This window comes from Haemaphysalis longicornis, unplaced genomic scaffold, assembly GCF_048455015.1.
Source record: "Haemaphysalis longicornis isolate Haplotype H1 unplaced genomic scaffold, Haemaphysalis longicornis Haplotype H1 scaffold_2, whole genome shotgun sequence".
NCBI lineage: Eukaryota > Metazoa > Arthropoda > Arachnida > Ixodida > Ixodidae > Haemaphysalis > Haemaphysalis longicornis.
Genome location: NW_027526295.1, coordinates 57,953,863 through 57,973,736, shown reverse-complemented (window position 1 = coordinate 57,973,736; position 19,874 = coordinate 57,953,863).

The following is a 19,874-nucleotide window of genomic DNA, read 5'->3' as shown; positions in this document are numbered from 1 at the left end:
ATCGCAATTCGTTATCTGAGCAGGTTGCTAGTTGTGTAAAACAAAGTTGCTGGTGCATTTGGTGCTGATGGGATATCGCTGCAGAGGCAAGCGTGACTGCAGGTGAGTAAAGCAAGCGCAATCCAGACTGAGAAAGCTGGAACATAAAGCATCACCAGTTTCTCCGTCAAGATATTTATACCAAAATATGGAGAAACGAAAGACAAAGAAAAGACACACGCTTGGTGTAGCAGGCGGTAAACGTTTGAATAGCGTCACCAGGCTTTATATGGGATTGATTTTTTATACATTACCTAATACACTAAAAACAGGAAAACTCCCTCTGCCCAGCAATACCTAAGTGCGTTACCAGTGCGTTAACTGGGAACCCTGCAAGACGGGGAATAGGAATTAGCCCCCAGCACGCCTAGTGATAGGTGAATGTGACAACGCAAGAGTAAAGCAGGTGCTTATGGAAGATTGTTTGTGCGGAAGTGTCCGCGTGAATTGCAGACTGACCCGCCGCGGTGGCTCAGTGGCTAAGGCGTTGCGCTGCTGAACTCAAGGTCGCGGGTTCGACTCCCGGCCGCGGCGGCCGCTTTTCTGATGGAGGCGAAAAGCAAAAACGCCCGTGTGTACGAGATTTCGGCGCACGATAAAGATCCCCAGGTGGTCAAAATTAGTCCGGAGCCCTCCACTACGCGCGCCTCATCGCCTGCGTTGCGTCGGCGCGTTAAACCTTACAATCAATCAATGAATTGCAGACTGTCTGCCTGTCGGAGGAATTTGCGTCAAACGGCGAAGAAGCGAAACTGAAGAGAGAGAGACGCAAATAGAAGAATTATGTAAATAAGTGTGATTATGAATACTCGTTTTTGCCTTCACGGCATGCAAGCAGACTTAAATTCCTGAGGTGTTTTTTACTGATAAAGTACCAATGTGTAAGCGAATAATAACGGAAGAAAATAAAATACGCAATTCTTTTCCCCTTATATTTACCACGAAGAATAGCGTAGCCTGTGCAATTAATCGCCTATCATTAAGAACAAGCCCCGCACTTGAGCACAGTAATATACAGAAACTAACACCGAAGTAGTATTTCTTTTGATTAAAATTGTTGGAGGTTATTCACGCGCGATGCATTCCCGGCGATTTGAAGATAGCTGTAACTTCGATATTTATGTCTGGTAATATCTGTGATCCTGCTTATTAGAGACTCTTTTTTTCCAAGTTAATTGATTGCCAGTTACTAGAGCATACTTTGATGTAATATAATAATACACATGAACCTCAGTAACTTTCTTTATGAGACACAGCATTGCTGCTTCACATGAAATAAACCATGTCAGACACAACTGTTCGAAGGATAACTTGGGTTGAAAACTATTTGCATTAGTCTTACATCTATGTCGCCTTCTAGCTGTGTCCTGGGGCATTCCAGTGCGTTCACTAGACTATAAGGCAAAAAAGGGCAACGCTTATTCCTTCGGAAGAGCAACTGTGCTTACGGCGATCATTAAGCCCTCTGGGAATCAACGTGATCTAAGGAATCGCTATTCTGCAACCATTCGCCTTGAACAGATCAACGGTTGTTCCGTTCCGATACTGGCCAAGCCGGACCAGGAGGATAAACATCTTTAATGAATACCAAATTCGTATGGTGTCTTCAGAAGGTGGACTCCTCAGTAAAGGAACCCATATGCTTTGTCAGTACCCCTCCACCAGCCGCATTTGCTCGGACAGGCATGAGCTGGACAGGGCGAGACTCCACAGCTCGGGAGAGTTCTACGGATTCGGTTTGGTGAGGCATCCACCAACCATGTGAACTCACTGCTAGAAGGCAGCCGCCTACCGCTGCCAAACACAGCAACCCAAGCAAGAATAGAATTTCCGCCCCGCAACGTGAACCATACATTACCATTTGCCACCTGTCAGACGATGGAGGCAGGTATTGATTGATTGTGGGGTTTAACGCGCCGACGCAACGCAGGCGATGAGGCGCGCCGTAGTGGAGGGCTCCGGATTAATTTTGACCACCTGGGGATCTTTATCGTGCGCCGAAATCTCGTACACACGGGCGTTTTTGCTTTTCGCCTCCATCAGAAAAGCGGCCGCCGCGGCCGGGAATCGAACCCGCGACCTTGTGCTCAGCAGCGCAACGCCTTAGCCACTGAGCCACCGCGGCGGGTGATGGAGGCAGGTAACAATGAATATTTAACGGTATAGGGCTTCGTACATTCCACAGCGCGTCCCTTCATTTTGCTCTTCTGAGAACTTCTAGCCGTTCGAGTGTTTGCGATATGCGCTTTGCTTACTGCAGGTGCTCACCCCGTATTCTTAATAGCAGCTCAAAACTGAGCCCTTTCTTGTAACAAAAACAGTACCAATCGACCTATTTGTGATGGGAATCGGAGAGATTTAACGATTCAACGATTTCCGCACAAATGAGAGCCGACAAAGTACTTTCTTGGTTTCCGCGAAATATACTAAATGCTTTCGGTATCTTATCTGAAAGTGGTCGTCTCTGGGAGTGTGAAAATAAAGACACAGCCTGAATTCTTCAACGAGCATTGGTATACAATCTAAACTGGGAAATGCAGCAATGTGTTACGTCAGTTCCAGCATTGTGATAGTTCTTGTGCGCTAGGCGTCATGTACCGACATTGAAAGCTAACATTAGGACGCTTATCGATTGCGTGCCTCTTTATTTGCCGTGGTCGTGAACAACGAATGCGTTTATCCCCTCAGTTACGCATGTTTCTTTCCATTACGGTTAGTCAGTAAGGTTTGCCATTACACTGAAGACAGTCTTGTTGTGCGACACGGTTGCCAACATTCTTTGACAAATAAGACTCTCGCTGTATCTGTACAACCCAACGTGATAACGTTGCCACTGGTAAGCATTTTCGGTCGCGCATTGCCTCTCATTGGCCTGCCGTGCTTCTTGTTATTAAAGCGAAGCTTTAGTCTCCACTCTGATGCCGTTGTACACCCTTACGCCCTGCAGGAAAGCCAACTTTCTCTGACGATGATTATAAACGACTGTGGGTGAAGTGAAAGGACAAAACGCTTCCTGTCGCCAGAATCGTACCTGGGTCCCTAGAGTCATCAAGCCGGCGTCTATTCGATTGCTCCATTCCGACATTGTCGAAGGGAACGTCATGCAGCTGGTACCGATTCGCGCCGTACACCCTAAACCCAAACGTTCGACCTACTGAGTGCACAACCGAGAGTTGCTGTGGGTATTCTAGAAAAGTGGTACGTACCTCCAGAGTAGCGCATACTCGCAGTGTGGGATAGGCAAACCAAAGAATCACGAGAAATCTTCGCTTTTAACTAACGTCGGCGTTACACGGAGGGGTGCAGGATGTTTAAGTTTTGGGGGCACTTTTTATAGTAAATTTAGGTTGTCTCGCATGGGACTATATGAAAGACCCACCGATAGGAATGACCTGTGTTCAGAAATTATTTAACTGTCCACAGACATACATGCCATATTACAGCAACGGCACAATTAAAGTGGAATAACAAAACAGAAACGTGGGATTAAACGCTGCATTTCGGCTTCCCGTGTCTCCCTATACATCGGCGGCGACGCACATTAACTCCACATTTATCCACACGGCACATACGTTCCCATTTACTCCGCTTGAAGATGACAGATGCTCGCAAAGTGCAATGGCAGTGTCTACTCTTAGTTTACCCTCCCGTTGCTCTTTTTTGCCTTAGAGTGTATAAACGATTGCAGGATGAAATTTATAACATCGCTTCGGTCTAAGAAATTCTCTTTTCATTAGGACATTATCAAGTAATGCTCGTCGGTCACTTAGGCGTGTATTTTAACCTGGAACGGCACGTGTTAATGTGGGTGCTGCATGGCTATTGATGACCAGTAGCAGACCCAGGGCATTTTGTCCGCAGTATATATTGGAGAAATAGGTACCAATACTGCCTTTGCCATTCGTGTTCTTGCGAATGATTCAGTAGTTAGCAAAAAAATAGAAAACCCAATTGGCGTAGTTATTATATGCGATCCAAGCATGTAAACGGATTGGTTTTGCACATTGGAAATAGAGTTAGAACCAAAAGGACGAAATGTGTAGAATTTACAACGAGTATTATTTTAACTCCAAAGCGTTAGCCAATTAAACACAACATACTTGAACACGTTCTTACGTTTAAATACTGAGTAGGAATTTGAAAGGCTAGTCTTGCACGCGTCTCCTACGTAGAAATAACTCGTAAGTTGCAAAGCACTGACAAATTTTGGTTTCCGAAAGCACCAAGTACTCGGATATCATTTCGCATTGGTCAGAAAATCACAAATTAATGTATCTAAAATATATATACTGCACCGAAAACACCTTAACATTACCAATTTATTCGAAACTATCCATAATATTATTGAAACATTTATTTCGTTCTCTTATTCCAGCCCAAAATTGTACCTGCAGTATTCGCATCCAACCGAAAAGTACAGCCCGGCCTATACAGCTTGAACCTCGGAGAAACAACAATAGAACAGGTTACCACCCATAAATACTTAGGTATAACTTTCAATTCGTCTTTGCACTGGGCCCTCATATAAAACAAATAACAAAAAAAATTACCACTTGGCTGTTTCACACTGCTAAAGGCACGCAAAACGTTTTCTCCCCGCGTTTTAAACTCATTTACTTTGCCGTGTTTCATAGCATAATGACGTATTGCATTGAGTCATAGTGGTTAACGTACGCCTCTTACTGCAAATCACTCTGTGTAATCCAAAAAAGAGCCATTAGAATATCGGCCGGAGCACCGAGAAAACAGCCATCAGCTATGGTCTTCGTCGAATATAACATATTGCAGTTTGATAGAGTCAGGGACTGTAATACTGCTGTGAGTATCCACAAAATACTTACCACAAACAACCCCTACCACTCGCCAACGCTAATTACACCCAACCGAGATACGAGGCCCGCTGATCACAAAACTCTTAACCTGCCAATAGTACATAATGTATATGGTCAGCGCCTGTTGTCCTTCATCGGAGCCAAAATGTGGAAAAACATACGAAACTCCATCAAAACAGAACCAAATATGTTGCCGTCCCTAAAATATTACTTCAGAATTCAAGTACAATAAACCAGAACTGTTAATTTGAATATAAGTAACACTACTGTAATAACACTAAAAAATGTAACTTGCTGTCAATGAATTTTACTTGTGTGCGACAATCAACCCTTTTGCCCAGGATTGCATTTTTGAAAATATTTCTGTAACGGATCCAATACTAGCCGTACTGGCTATAGATCCAGGTGCCTCATCAGCATGTTTTTGTAATTTTTTTGATGAAATAAACAACTTTGTCACGCAGCAGAAGATTTTCGGTGTATTATTATGTCATTTACGATTGATATTGTGGGGTTCGCGGCTTTAAACGGGCTGTATTACCTGCCTGGAAAGCTAGAACACCAGAAACAAAGCCGTAATCCCAACCGTAGCGTTGCGTAGACCCCGCTGATGGTTAGATCCACTACCCCGGAGGCACCATTGATGCGCTCGGAGGAAGGCGATGTCGGCAAACCACGCTTTATTGTTCGGTCAAAATATGCAACCCGGACTGGACAGGCTGTGCAGAGCTTGTGCGGGAGACGAAGTCTCCGATAGCTCGTTAACCCGTCTGTGGCCGCCGACTCGGTCCGTCCTGGAGTGGGGTTCTCGCCTCGGCTCTGGGTCGAGGAACATCCGTTTCCTTGTCCGACCAGCGCGGTTCCCTACACGGCCAGCAAAGCCCTAAGCGAAGAAACACCGCCTTCCAAGTCACCTTGATTGGGACAGAAGGGTTTCCAGAGGGGGAAGAGGGTGCCGGCGGCGGAGCCCATCGGCGGGGGGCCGGCGCTTCGCACACCGTAATCCCGACGAGAAAGTGCGACCCACGCAACCGGCTTTGCCGCCGAAGAAGCATCCCCGTGGCGGCGGCGCAGGGCAGTTAACCCAAACGACGCTGCATGGCGGGCATGGGAACCGACGTGGTCGCCAATATATCACACTGACAACTCATTTCTATGCCTGTACAATCCCACTGGACCTTGTTTCTCAACTTGCCTTGCCCTTGGGCGGCAAGTTATTCTTGTATCAACGCAAAAATTAACTTATCAGCATTACTGAATTAAATTGGTTACCAGCTCATGTTGCTAACTTCGCTAACAGGTAAGCTCCCCCAAGAATGTTTGAAGTTATCGTTGAAACTAGTGATTTCTGATGTCCATTGGGGAAACTTGGTTCCTGTCTTTCGTTGTTCCATGCTGGTGCAGAGTTTGCATCCTTTATTATATCGTTACGTCCGGGAGGGATTTATTAAGGCAAGAGCGCAGGCTCCGAAGGCAGAGAAAAGTCAAGCACCGTTGAGCACGACGCGAGCAGCGGTCCGGCTTCTTCTTCCTCTTGTCCAGAGAGCCCAGCTCCCGCATCCTCTTTCTCCTCTTCAGCTGATCCAATCCACTTGGCCAAGCCAATGTTGCAGAATTGGTTTACCGTTACACTTCCCCCGTCGCAGACGAAGCCTTCCGGGCGAGTCACTGTGTGGTACGGGAGTTGTAGCGTTTAAAGGGGCCCTGAAAGGCGTTTTGAGCACACTAAATTGACTAGCGCAATCGTTAGATTGGGTCGTCAACATCATCTGTGCCAAGTATTACTCTTTTACACGCAGCGGAAAGCTCACACTTTTGTTGCCAAGCTTGTCGCTTTTTTCTCACCCTTTCCTTCGTGTTTTTAGACGCCGCCATCTTCACATGTCTACATCATCGATTCCCAGATGTTCTTCATGAGCTAGAGATCCTGCTATTGGGCGGCTTTTTCACGCACTTCCGGCAAAGAGATGAGTCGTCTGCTCAGCGTCAGCTCGCCTGCTGATCTGCCAGCGGAGTGCCGGAGTGCTTGGACATTTTACGACAAACGAAACAAGTGTAAACAAACGCTTAACCGTTTGTATTGAATGCAACAGGGCCATAACACGGCATGGATATTCTCTTACTTGGGTACGTTCCATAAAGAAAGCGTTGAAGCCCCGTGGCACTTCTTTCTTGCAATCGCAGAGAACGCTATGAGCCAAATGCCCGGGTTTGACGCGAACATTTTATTCAACTTCCAAACAAACCAGAGATGCGCTTCGAACGAACACTACGTCACAACATGCGTTGCAAGTCCGAACCGCGATTGACAGACGATGGGTTGCCTCCTCGTGCCTCTCGTAAATTCGGCACTCATCTCGCGCGCGGTTTGCGGGGATGAACAGCAAGTCACTTAACTCTGGCGCACAAGCCGATTGCTTTTAGCCATGCACACTGCAGATACCCCATGCGAGGTTGAGTCGTACGCCGCTCGAGAAATATAATCCAGACCATGGGAAGCACTATCCACCCGCAGAAGCACAACGTCGCATTTCATCGCAAAACAAAGGCGTCCACAACACACGCACCATCGCCTCCTGTAATGCCAAACGCACCTCGCACTTCCAAATGGGAGTGAGTAGTAAGCCTGCAGTGCCCATATGCCGCGAGGTGGGGCCCCAAGCTGAACCGGGATCACGCAACCGTAACTGACTTCCAGAGCGGTTTGTGCATTGTTGCCAGGGCAACCGATATTTGATATTGTCAAAGAAACGGTGCTCGCTCCAGCGTTAGAAAGCTCAGAGCCGCGGCGGAGCATGTTTTAACAACGTTGCCGGTCTCTACCACGCGTCGCCCCAAGCTGAACTGCCGTAGAGTTCCAAGCTACGCCCAAGCTGAACTGGCCTAGGGAGCATATACAGGAACTCTAAACTGGCGTTTTGTGTACGGGTTCTGTATCGGTTTAAAATGTCGTTTTCACAAGCCGCCGGCCGGAATTACCACCGCCACAAAATAAGACCCGGCACCAGCGGGCCCACATCTGATACGGCGGTTTTTGGATCAACAGTGCGTTGTGCATCCAAGGGAGCCTAGACGTAATACTACTCAAGAGAGCGAGCGCACTATCCTCCCCGTGCGGCTGCGAGTTCGCCGCCGATAAAAAGTCGCGTGCCGACGATAGCAAAGTTGTGCAGCAACGTACACCGCGAAAGGGCAAGGCCAGGCCGCCGCACACATGCGGCCAGATTTTTCGTTCGCTTTTCCAGCCTTGAGCGGAGTGTGGGATTCATGGTGTCAACAAAGCTTGCCCGTAGTAGACGGCAGTGTGAGCAGCGCAATAGTGGAAGTACGTCACCGCTGAGGAGCGCAGCATCATGGGAGGCAAGGCTCGCGCACCGTCAACAGCCGAGAGTAAGTCGAAAGGAGGAGGAAACGCGGAGCGACGATATAGCGCGGTTTTTGATTTACGATTTTAAGCTAATACTTATCGCTTTAACAAAATTCTTGCGGGAGGAGATTGCGAATACATTGCTTTATTTGGTTACATGTACATCCATGCATCGGAGGAAGTATTTCAGGACCCCTTTAAGGGCCTTTTTTTATTCCTGAAGCGCATTCAGATCGAAGCTTCAATTTCGGGCTGAACTTTGTCGTTAAATGAAGGGGTTGTAGCGCACGGAGACAATAACGAATAAAGCAAGAAAATGCCAGCACGCAGTGCTGTAAATTTTATTTTAGGTGTACGCAATCACTTTCACAGCTGCAATTATGTATGGCGATAAGATATCGGCTGAAGTGTACAAAAAAATAGCGGAAGGTATTTCCGGACCCCTTTAAGACGCGCCACATGTACAACTTGGGTCGTCTTCGACGGTCTACCAGTGGTGGTTAGGCGTGACAGCACGTAATTAACTTCGCCAACACGTTTCACAACAAGAAAGGGTCCAGTGTAATGGGCGAGAAGTTTTTCGCAGAGGCCGCGTCGGCGGTGTGGGGTCAAGAGCCAGACTAGATCACCTGGGGCGTAAGAGAGGTCCCGGTGACGACGGTCATATCGCTGTTTACAGCGGTTTTGGGAGGATAACGTGCGGAAGCGCGCAAGCCTACGGGCCTCTTCGACAAGGGAAAGCGTCTTGGCCACTGAAGGCTTGTCGTGTTCAGCATAAGGGAAGATGGTGTCCACGCAGCAGCGAGGTTGGCGTGCAGAGAGAAGAAAGAAAGGGCTGTATCCGGTGGTTTCGTGCTTGGCGGTGTTGTAGGCATGCGTAAGAAAAGGCAAGATGTCGTCCCAGTTTTTGTGGTCGGAGGCTACGTAAATTGCTAGCATATTGGACAGTGTTCGATTCGTTCGCTCGGTGAGACCATTCGTTTGAAGATGGTATGGGGTAGAGTGCCGGAACTCAACTTTAGAGACGCGAAGGAGCTCTTCAACGACGTCCGCTATAAACTGACGGCCACGGTCACTTATGATGACGCTGGAAGGTCCATGACGAAGAAGTATATTTCGGAGCCGGAACAGAGACACTTCCGCAGCAGTAGCAGATGGTACCGCGGCGGTCTGAGAGTAACATGAAAGGTAGTCGACACACACGATAATCCAACGATTACCCTTCGATGAGCGCGGAAATGGGCCCAGTAAATCGATGCCGACCTTTTCGAAAGGGGCAGTGGGCGGATTCAGAGGGTGAAGCCTTCCTGCCGGAGCGGCAGTGGGTAGCGTGTGCCGCTGGCATTGTATACAAGTGGCAACATACTTTTCTGTGGTTTTGCGCATATTTGGCCAGTAAAAACGTTGTTTGGCGCGGCGAAGTGTACGAGCGAATCCCATATGTTCAGACGTATGATTGTTGTGCATGAAATTTAGAATGCTGTTGCGCAGGCTTTGCGGTACCACAAGCAAAAGGCTGGAACCAATCGCAGAGTAGTTCTTTTTGCCATCGCGAACGCAGAACCGGGTATCACGCTTGTCGGCACGTGCGCAATTGAAGAAGGGCTGCAGACTCTGGTCCCGGCGCTGTTCTATCTTGAAAGTGGAGAGATCGGGGAATGGTGTTGACAAAGAAGCAAGACAGTCGTCGAAACTGTCGTCATCCCAGCTCGTGGTTTCCAGTGGCAGGCGAGAAAGGCAGTCCGCGTTAGCATGCTTGTGGACGCTCTTGTACGACACGGTGAAGGTATACTCTTACAGACGCAGGGCCCAGCGTGCAAGGCGGCCGCAAGGATCCCGAAGGTTGACGAGCCAGCATACCGAATGGTGATCAGTTACGACGGTAAACTGGTGTCCATAAAGGTAGGAGCGGAATCTCTGCGTGCCGAAGACGACAGCGAGACACTCCTGTTATGTAACTGTGTAGTTCCTTTCTGACTTACTCAGTGCCCGACTGGCGTAGGCAATAACATGTTCATTAGGACCATGGCGTTGAATTAGCACGGCCCCTATTCCTATACCGCTGAGGTCGGTATGAACCTCTGTAGGAGCCCAGGGGTCAGTGTTGAAGTTTGGGCCCCGACGTCAAAAGGATCTTGAGCTGGCGAAACGCGGCGTCACATTCAGAAGTCCACGTGAATGGAACATTTTTCTGCAGTAGTGATGTCAGGGGATAGACTGTGTCTGCAAATCGAGGTATGAACCGGTGAAAATACGAGCAGAGGCCAAGAAAACTTCGTAGCTCTTTGACAGAATGGGGCTCTTTGAAATCACTAACTGCTTGGATTTTGCGTGGGTCTGGTCTGACACCGTCCTTATCGACCAAGAGGCCCAGCACAAGCGTTTGGCGATCTCCGAATCGACACTTCTTCGAATTTAGGGCTAAACCAGCCTTTTCCAAGCAGTCCAAGACGGTAACCAAGCGACTGCTGTGCTCACTGAACGTTCGGCCAAAAATTACATCGTCGAGGTAGCACATCCAGATTTCCCCCTTGAGGGCCGAAGGAGGCCGGAGCATTGAAAAGTCCAAAGGGCATTACATTGAATTCAAACAATCCGTCAGGCGTTACGAAAGCAGTTTTTTCCTTATCACTGGGGTCCATGGGAATTTGCCAATATCCTGATCTCAAGTCTACGGAGGAAAAATATGAAGCTGAATGAAGACAATCAATGGCGTCGTTGATTCGGGGTAACGGGTAGACATCTTTCTTAGTTGCAGAATTGAGGCGTCGATAGTCGACGCAAAATCTCCATGAGCCGTCCTTCTTGACGAGTATGACAGGTGCTGCCCAAGGACTGCATGATTCTCGAATTACGCCATTCCTTAGCATTTCCAGGACTTGGTCGTTAATTAGGCGTCGCTCTGGCGTGGAAACACGGTAAGGCTTCTGGCGAATTGGTCTTGCTCCCCCAGTATGGATTGAATGTTGCGTGCGATTTGGCGGAATTGGAAAATTCCGTTGGTTGTGACAGAAGTCGAAAACACTTGCATGCTTGGACAGAAGATCGGCTAGGGAACGGCGCTCATCTGGTTGAAGTGACTCGCTAATCACGTGTAGGAACTTGGAGAGGTCCACTGGGCAAGTATTAACAGATGCGTTCAACTCGTAGTTCATAACGGCTATTAAATGGGGCGCATACGGAATCTCGTGGGCAAGTTTGAGACCTCTTGACAACACAACGGGCTCACTGGAGTAGTTGACAGCCCACAACGTAGAGTGACCGTGGGCAACGGTAACAACCGCGCGAGGAACGACGATGTTTTTCTTGGCACAATTCTCGAAAACGTGCTTCACTAAGGCGTCAATTTCACGATTTGGGGCACGGGAGGACCATACTGGGACAAATAGGGCACATCGTGCTGGAATGATGGTGTCTTCCAACACGCAAAATGTGTCCAATGCAGCGGTCTGGTGGCCAGCAGGGTTTTCAACAAGCGCAGATAAGGCAGTGCCGTCTATAAAAATTTATCCGCTTCTACAGTCAACCGTAGCACCACACTGCTTCAAAAAGTCGATTCCCAAGATGACGTCATGTGTAGTCCGCGGGAGCACAGTAAACTCTGCTCTGAATAACTGGCCGCCGAAGGAGATATTCACTGAACAAACTTCAAGAGGGTGCAGCCACTCACAACCCACACCACAAAATGTAACCACCTGGTCCCACGTAAACATCACCTTATGTCCAAGCCTGTTTTTAAAATCAACGCTCATCACAGACACTGTTGCTACAGTATCTACTAAGGCCATTGTTCGAACATTATCAACCACAATTTCAACTTTGTTTTTAGCATGAGGACAGGCGAAGGTAAATCTGTTGAAGGCAGTCCGGTGAGAGGAATGTTAGACGCAGTTTGCTTAGTGACCTTACCTCCATTGGTCGCGCCATCTAGTTTTCCGGCGGCAGTGACCTGCGCCGAGGCGAAGGCGAACGTCGCTGGCGGTATGTGGGAGGTGTAAGACTCTGGTCCGAAGCGGGCGAATGATGACCTGCGGGCGGCTGTCCTCTAGGAATAGAGCCTCTCGGCCAGTGACCATTGTAGTGTGAATCGTCAGCCTCCGAGCGGTAGAACGTGCGTGGTGGTTCGTACCTTGTCGCCTGGCGTCGGCGGCGGCAGTAGCGGGAGATGTGGCCGGTAATGCCACCGAAGTAGCAAACGGGGCCCTCGCGGATGCGGTCAATGAGGTATTCATCATTAGCGCCGCAGAAACGTAGGACATAATGGTAGCGTTGGGGACGGCGAAGGAAGTTCTCCGGAGGACTATATCCCGCGGACTCGCGGCTACCACCCCGCCAAGGAATATCAATCAATCAATCCGGGAGGCAAAGTTTCGGCCGTTGAGAACAGCGCTGTAGGGTTGAAGAACGTTCGTTTGCACATGTTCTGTCAATGAGTCTTCGCGCTTACGGCCGCGGTCGGAACGTTCCAGATATTCTTGATGCCGCAACAGTTCTTCGCGCACGATGTTGCGAATGGTTCGGCCAAGTCAGACGGTCCGCAGTCGTCAACACTGGCGACGGTAGTCACGTTAGCCAAGCGACCATATTTTGGCGTAATGCGACGCAGCTTCAATGCCTCGAATGTGCGGCATTGCTGAATGACGTCCGCTGCTGACTCCAGTTTCTCTCTTCCGATCAGAAAATGATAGACGTCATCTGCGATTCCTTTCAAGAGGTGGCCTACCTTGTCTTGCTCCGACATTTGCGGGTCGACAACTCGGCAGACTTCAATATTTCCTCGATGTAGGTGGTACACGTCTCGCCAGGAATTTGTGCCCGCTGAAGCAGCGTCTGTTCGGCCCTTTTCTTTTTTGCGGTGGGGTCGCCGAAGCGACCGGTGATTTCTTCGACGAAGCGGTCCCAAGTTCTTAACTTCCTTTCGTTGTTTTCGAACCAGTGAGCGCTGTTTCATCCAGGGAAAACACGACGTTAGCGAGCTGAGCAGGTGTATCCCAGCGGTTGTATCGGCTCACCCGCCTGTAATGGGCGAGCCATTCTTCAACGTCTTCTTAAGCGTACCCACAGAATTTTCGTGGATCTCGTGTCGGATACCAGATGGCCATTGGCGGAGAGTTGGGAAGACGGCTGTCCGCAGCCGGTGGCATGGTATCTGGCGCTGGTGGTAGGCCCGCAACGCGTCGGCTTCGGCGCAAGTCTGGGAGTTCCGTCGTCGCTACGTACCCCGCACCGTCCACCAAACTTTTACGTCCGGGAGGGATTTATTAAGGCAAGAGCGCAGGCTCCGAAGGCAGGGAAACGTCAAGCACCGTTGAGCACGATGCGAGCAGCGGTCCGGCTTCTTCTTCCTCTAGTCCAGAGAGCCCAGCTCCCGCATCCTCTTTCTCCTCTTCAGCTGATCCAATCCACTTGGCCAAGCCAATGTTGCAGAATTGGTTTGCCGTTACAATATTATATTTCGGAATATCATTTTATAATTTTTCATACGGTTTATTTATTTTGGAACCCTGGATCAGGTGTGTTTTTGAGTTAAGTAATTATTCCTTTTATGATGCCCCTGGCTCATGGGTTATGTAAAGAATTTACGAATAAATGCAATTTCCGCATTTGTTCCCGGCGTTTTTTAAATATATTTTCCGAGCTGCATGCTATATTGCAATTACAATTGTGATGATCGAGCTTCAAAACACCCCGTAGAGGCGTTTGCGACGTTCGATCTTTGCATGCCTATTGTTTTTCCTTGACAAAAAAACTGCAAGAAGCAAAATATAAGGTTTGATGAAACGCTTCAAAGCGCGCCCTACCTTGCAAAGCATATACACAAAGCATTAGCTCGCTTTCAATGGAGAGTAAGGGCAGCTATTGTGTTAATGTCTGCAATGATAGCACAATTTGATGGTTTGATATACATAGTGTATGACTCCATAAACAGAGGGAGTCGAGCAACTGGTGAGAGAAATATAGGCTTCAAAGGCAATATATAAAACATCTTGAAGTTCCGCCTGACCTTAGAATCCAAGATAGACGATAGAAAAAGAGTGCGAACACCCAGAGTTTCTAATAGAGAAAGGCTGATCTGAAGTAGTTTTTAACAGCGAGGCAGTTTGTATTGGCACGGCTAGGGTATTTCGTTAGCCTGGCATTCGTACTGTATTACTTCCTCGCAGTTCTTCCATTCGCATTCCAAATGCTTCAGTGACGCCATCGTTCTTTCTTGATTACCTATTCCCAAATCCTACCACACTCTCAGGGGCTCGCAAACGAAAATGACAGCGGCCATCCGGGCTTGAAAACGTAAAGGCTACTCGCATGCGTTTCCTTAGGGGACTGAGCTAGGGTGACTTTCGCTTTGTGTATCGATTCGGGATACAAGTGCTTCCGGTTTCACAAATGCGGAATGCCTATTCAGCTACTTCTACCTAACATAAGGAACGGGTGTATGGGTCCCAGTCACTGCGCCTTCTCAACGCACACACGTCCACTCAGCACAGGACTGGACAGAGTTTTGTGATTGAAAATTTTGGGTGCATAAAATGACATATTTTCATTTTGCCGGTTTTGTTTGCTTTTGTTTTTTTTTCTTTTGTATTTTGCTTACTTTTTGTTTTTCTTTTGTCATCTAGCGTTGAAAGCCAACGTAACGGCTCGGCTAACCTCGATAGTCCCCATTAAAGATTTTAAAGATTCTCTCTCTCTCTCTCTCTCTCTCTCACACACAGAGGGGGGGAGGTATTGGCTAACAACGATTAGAGCTTCTATTAGAGGACTAGCGAGTAATACATGTCGTATAAGTTCAAGGCCGATGCCTCCTCCCCGATATGCCAGTAGGTGCTCACGGGAACTTGGCCATGGTGATGAATGCTTGTCATAAAGCGATGGTCAGTTTCAAAGGAGTAACTCTTGCTACATGTGACACACACACGATATCTTTTTCTCCTCTTTAAGAACGCCGCTACGCGAGACTGCAAAGTAGACTGGTAGTCTCTAATATCCGAGTGGAAAGGATGAGGCTTCAAAATTGTCTCGATTCTTCGTCCCCTGTCTTTGGAGGGCTCCCTTCTCCAGGAGTCCGTGGACTGCGGCGGCCATGGGGGCAATGTTAATTACCTTAAGCTGGTCGCTTCAATCTGAGCTGGTCAACGTGCTGGCCCACTGTACGGGGAATGGGGACGCTAGTGAGGGACGGTGGGTATGGGTTCACATTCAACCGTATTATCCAGTGTACAAGAGGTGGGGCAGTAGTTGCACGTGACGGGATATGAGGGAGGGCGGACGGCATGGAGGAGGGTGCCGTGGGAGAAAGTACTGGTCTAAAGTCAAGAGTTTATTGCTTCGTGTCGGTAAGTTTATAATCTCATGGTGGAAGATTGGGGCGCGAAATACGATATTGAGATCGGATGTCGAAGCTGTTTTATTTTCCCCACTTTAGGATGTGCTGCCAGATTGGTATGTAAGCAGCCACCACAGAACTGGCTTCATCCTTTGTATGAAATGTGGCCCTCTACTGAGCGCTGTTTGCACAACTGCTTAGAGATTAGAAAAAGAACGTTTTGTAATGTCGCGGCTCGTTTATAGTAGTGGTAGTAAAATAACATTGACTGATGTAGAATGCGCTCTAGTTCAAATGGTGAAAGTTAGAAAGAAATCATTTTTTGGGCGAAAGCAATAACTAACAAACGTTGGTGGAGAGTCCACAGTCCACAGATGAGAAATTATGCCCGACGAATGGCACGGCCAATGATTAAAGCATGGCACAAAAAATATTGACGACTGTTCAAACGATGAGAAACAGGCCAAGGAATGTTCGGAATAAGCCCACAATTGTTAGGGAAACTCGTGTAAAGAAATTAGGTAAATCAGTTTTAAAAATGAAATCACAAAACAAGGACATGAATGAAGACGAGGCGAAGGGGACAGCCGTGCACTCACAACTTATGCGATTGTCATTGAAATCTGTATACATAAAAACGGTTCCGGCGGGGGCTCTCAGTTGCGCATGGGAGACAATGTCAGCTTAATGCCTGAGGCTGTGATGGAAACCAAGCTGACGCCGCCCCCCGGCCCTCCCCCGTCTCCATCCAACCCTGTCTTGAGATTTGTTATGATTCGATACCTTCATGAGTCACAGGTGTGTTTCTGTCCCTAATAATAATAATGCATTTATTTTCAATCATTTTCTGAGGGGCGCGGATAGGACAAAAAGTTGGATAAGCAGCTTGACAGCCTCCCTCCACCCTATAACGAAAGGGTAATAACGGAAGCATTTTCTCAGTTGGACAAGCAGTCTTCGCTAGTGAACTAAGGGCTTGCCAGGAAACCTTCAATGTCTTTCTCTCTCTCGGGTTTTTTGGTTGATTATCTCCTCCCTCAACTTATTATTCTTGCACATTCGAGTTTGGCCAAAATGTACTTTTCCGCAGCTTAACCAAACTTGATGTACAAAGCCTTCATCGTTATTGTGAAAAGGTCGCCTATGCTTTATGTAGCAGCAACCCCGATGAATAGCCTCCGGCTCACCAAACCTACAGTAATTTGAAAGAAAGTTGTTCGGAGAAGAGACAAAGAGAACACCGTTCTTCATACAGCTGAGCCATTTTTGTTAAGTTATTCCAGTAACGTGTGAACCTAAGGTATCACAGCAACGTAGCGCTTAGGTTTGGCTAGAGTTTCACTCGTTCGCGGCTTTACGCGCAATTTTCTTTTTCAAAAACCTATCTGTGCCCGAAACGAGAAGTCGCTGAGGCTATTCGTGACTAAGCAAGATTTTCGCAGCGATCTGTATATAACAGGACGATTTCAGGCGAACATTTACTGGTTCGTGAATGTAAGCTATTTTTAAGTGCCCCTTCATTCACTTTTATTTCGAAACACCCGATGTTTTATCGCTAGGTTATTCTTACTCATATTTGGAGCCAATCCCGATATATTTAATGTAGCATGTACTGACCATAGTTACACCTAAAAGATAGATATGGCCTGTACACTTTACTTGAGCAAGCGTGGAAAAGAAAGTATAAGAACTCCAACTTTCCCTTCAGCCGCCGACAGATACGGAAAAAGTACAGTCGGGAAACTAGGTTTTGATGAAAGCATTACTAGGGCCTCCCAACGCTAACTTTTTTAGTAGAGGTTAAAATATGGCCACCATAAATTTTTCAACTGCACATTCTGCAGCCTTATTTTTTATTTATTTCGTTATTTGTTGTTTGTTGTTTTTGACGTTGAAAGCGTTTCAAGAAGTTGGATAGTGCTAAAATGTCTCTGTCAGGAACGCAGATCAAATAACGCAGTCTCTTTCTAGGAAGAGTGCTGCCTCCTGTGCTCATCAAAACTCAACAATGCGCATCAAGTAGCGGTAATGTAGTTGAAGGTGGAGAAATAAATAATTGCACACATTAGAGCGGGTTGTAAAGCAAAGAATGGCGTAACAAGGAAGTTGTAACAAATTCAGAGCTTAGAGAAGCTAAAAGACGAGGTGGAGGGCCATAAAAAGCGTGTCCGCTACGGAGAACCGAAACGTAAGTGGATTACTGATTCCAACTTATTGAGCCTTTTTTGCTTGAATTTTACACGGAGAATTCACTTGGGACTATTGCGAAGGAAAGATTTTCCGCTCGGAATTCAACAAGCTTCGACATGTTCCGATCGGTTGAGTGAATTTTAAGTATCCATAATCCAAAAAAGCCAATTCAAAATTTCCTCCCGCCGCTGCAGCCCGGATATGTGATTTTGAACCACGGAGTTATTCACATTGGTAGCTTCGAAAGTTTACTTCAGCGGAAGATTTCGTTTTGGAGTGACAATATTTGAACAGTGTTTTCTGCGTCTGTCAAATGTTGCTTTACATTAGGCACACCTATTATTATGTATTTGTGTGTATCAGGGGACAGGCCCCGTTTAACCGCATCCTAGTGTTCTTTGTCCGTACCCCTGGCATTTGCAACGCTAATGCCGAATGAAGTTTGATTTGATGAAGGCTGTCACATCCCAGAGTCATACTACACACTTCTTTAGAGAGGCAGCGTAATAAATTTGTGCAAGTTTCATTTTACCGACGTTCCTATATGGCGCTTTTTAGGAAATTCTACCCACCATTGAGCTATTTGGCATAACTCTGCAGCCTCAGTCAAGGTGTACTGGGTTGTAGAACAGCCTTCAGCCTTTCGTGTCCCCTTCACCGACAATTGTAGCACTGCATTGCCGTGATTTCACACACGCGTTTACCATATCGAAAATCTCCAAAACTAGTTTTTCACACATTCCTGGGTAACAACCGCATCCTAGCTTCCTGGCACACAGGTTTAACCGTATAGGCATGGTAGGGAGTCATTCCCATGCTCCGCTCTTTCCAGTGCCTCGTGATAAAAGACTATCAGTAAATAAGCAGGTGAAATAGCGGGAGGATATCTGCATTATTAAACGCACATTTCTCCTTAAAAAGGGCTTCAAAATAGGCGACAGAAACTCAGAGCTTTACATACTCATTCACGACTACGTTCCGGCGCTAAACACTCTAAAATGTGAACGATACTTTTACTCTGGTTTTGATCATCCGAGAAATGTGCCTTACAGGCATCGCGTACACTCACGATGCCTTAAAAAAAAACAAGCCCTCTCCTTGCCACGCGTGGTCTTAGAAGGCTGCCGGCATACACCTAAGCGTATGCGATTAGTAATGTGTCCTGACGCTGTCCGTGTTCGACAGAAAAGAACAGTGCATGCTGTGAACCGCGTGTAAATCAGTGTTAAAATAAAACCTTTTTTTCATACGCTGATTGTCGCTGCTTTAGACATTACTTTCACCCCAAAATTTGACATCATTTTAGCGCTTGATGCGATACAACACTTAATCTAGCGCACAAACTGGAAACCTTATTTACAATCTGGGCTCAAAGTGCGCAAAGCATCCACGGATATATTTCTGTGAACCCGCGAACGGCAGAGTTTCGTGCAGCTGCTGTCTTCGCGACAGCATGGATAATCGACGCTGCTCCACTTTTGATTTGCAGGTCAGCATGCAATCGAATTTAAAAGGATACCTCCACATGTTTTAACGCTGTTCTGCTTCAAGCTCGGTGCTTGCATGCGCCCCCCCCCCCTCCGCCCCCCTCCACCCATTCCACAAACCATCCTTGGCTACGTTTTGACGACGTTGTTACTCGGCTAAAGGTTCAACCGAGCCTCCGTCTCACCTAGAGGCGTATACATCGGGGTGCGGATGGGCTTCTGTAAACGCACCAGCCACCCGCCCTCAATAGGGCGCCAAACAGGCAGTCACACGTAAGCCCACTTTTATTTCTCTTCCTATTTCTCGATTACAGTGGCGGGACCGAGGTAAAAGCTGAGTTGCTACGCTTGGGTATGGCAGCCAGCACTACACAGACCACCTGGGGTTGAGGAGGCTCTCTTAGTTAAGCCTCCCGGCCGTCACTAGTCGTTAGGACTTATCGAGGAAAGTGGAAACAAATGAGCGCTTGCTTGTCGCAGGTTTGGTACACTTAACTGTGAAAACATTGCGCTGCTTATGTTTACAAACTGAAGTATAAGGAGGAAACAGAGGAAACACTCATGCAGAAGCGGATCGTGCAAACTACTTTATTTTGCGAGCCATTCCAAAAAATGGTGAACCCAAACACCAA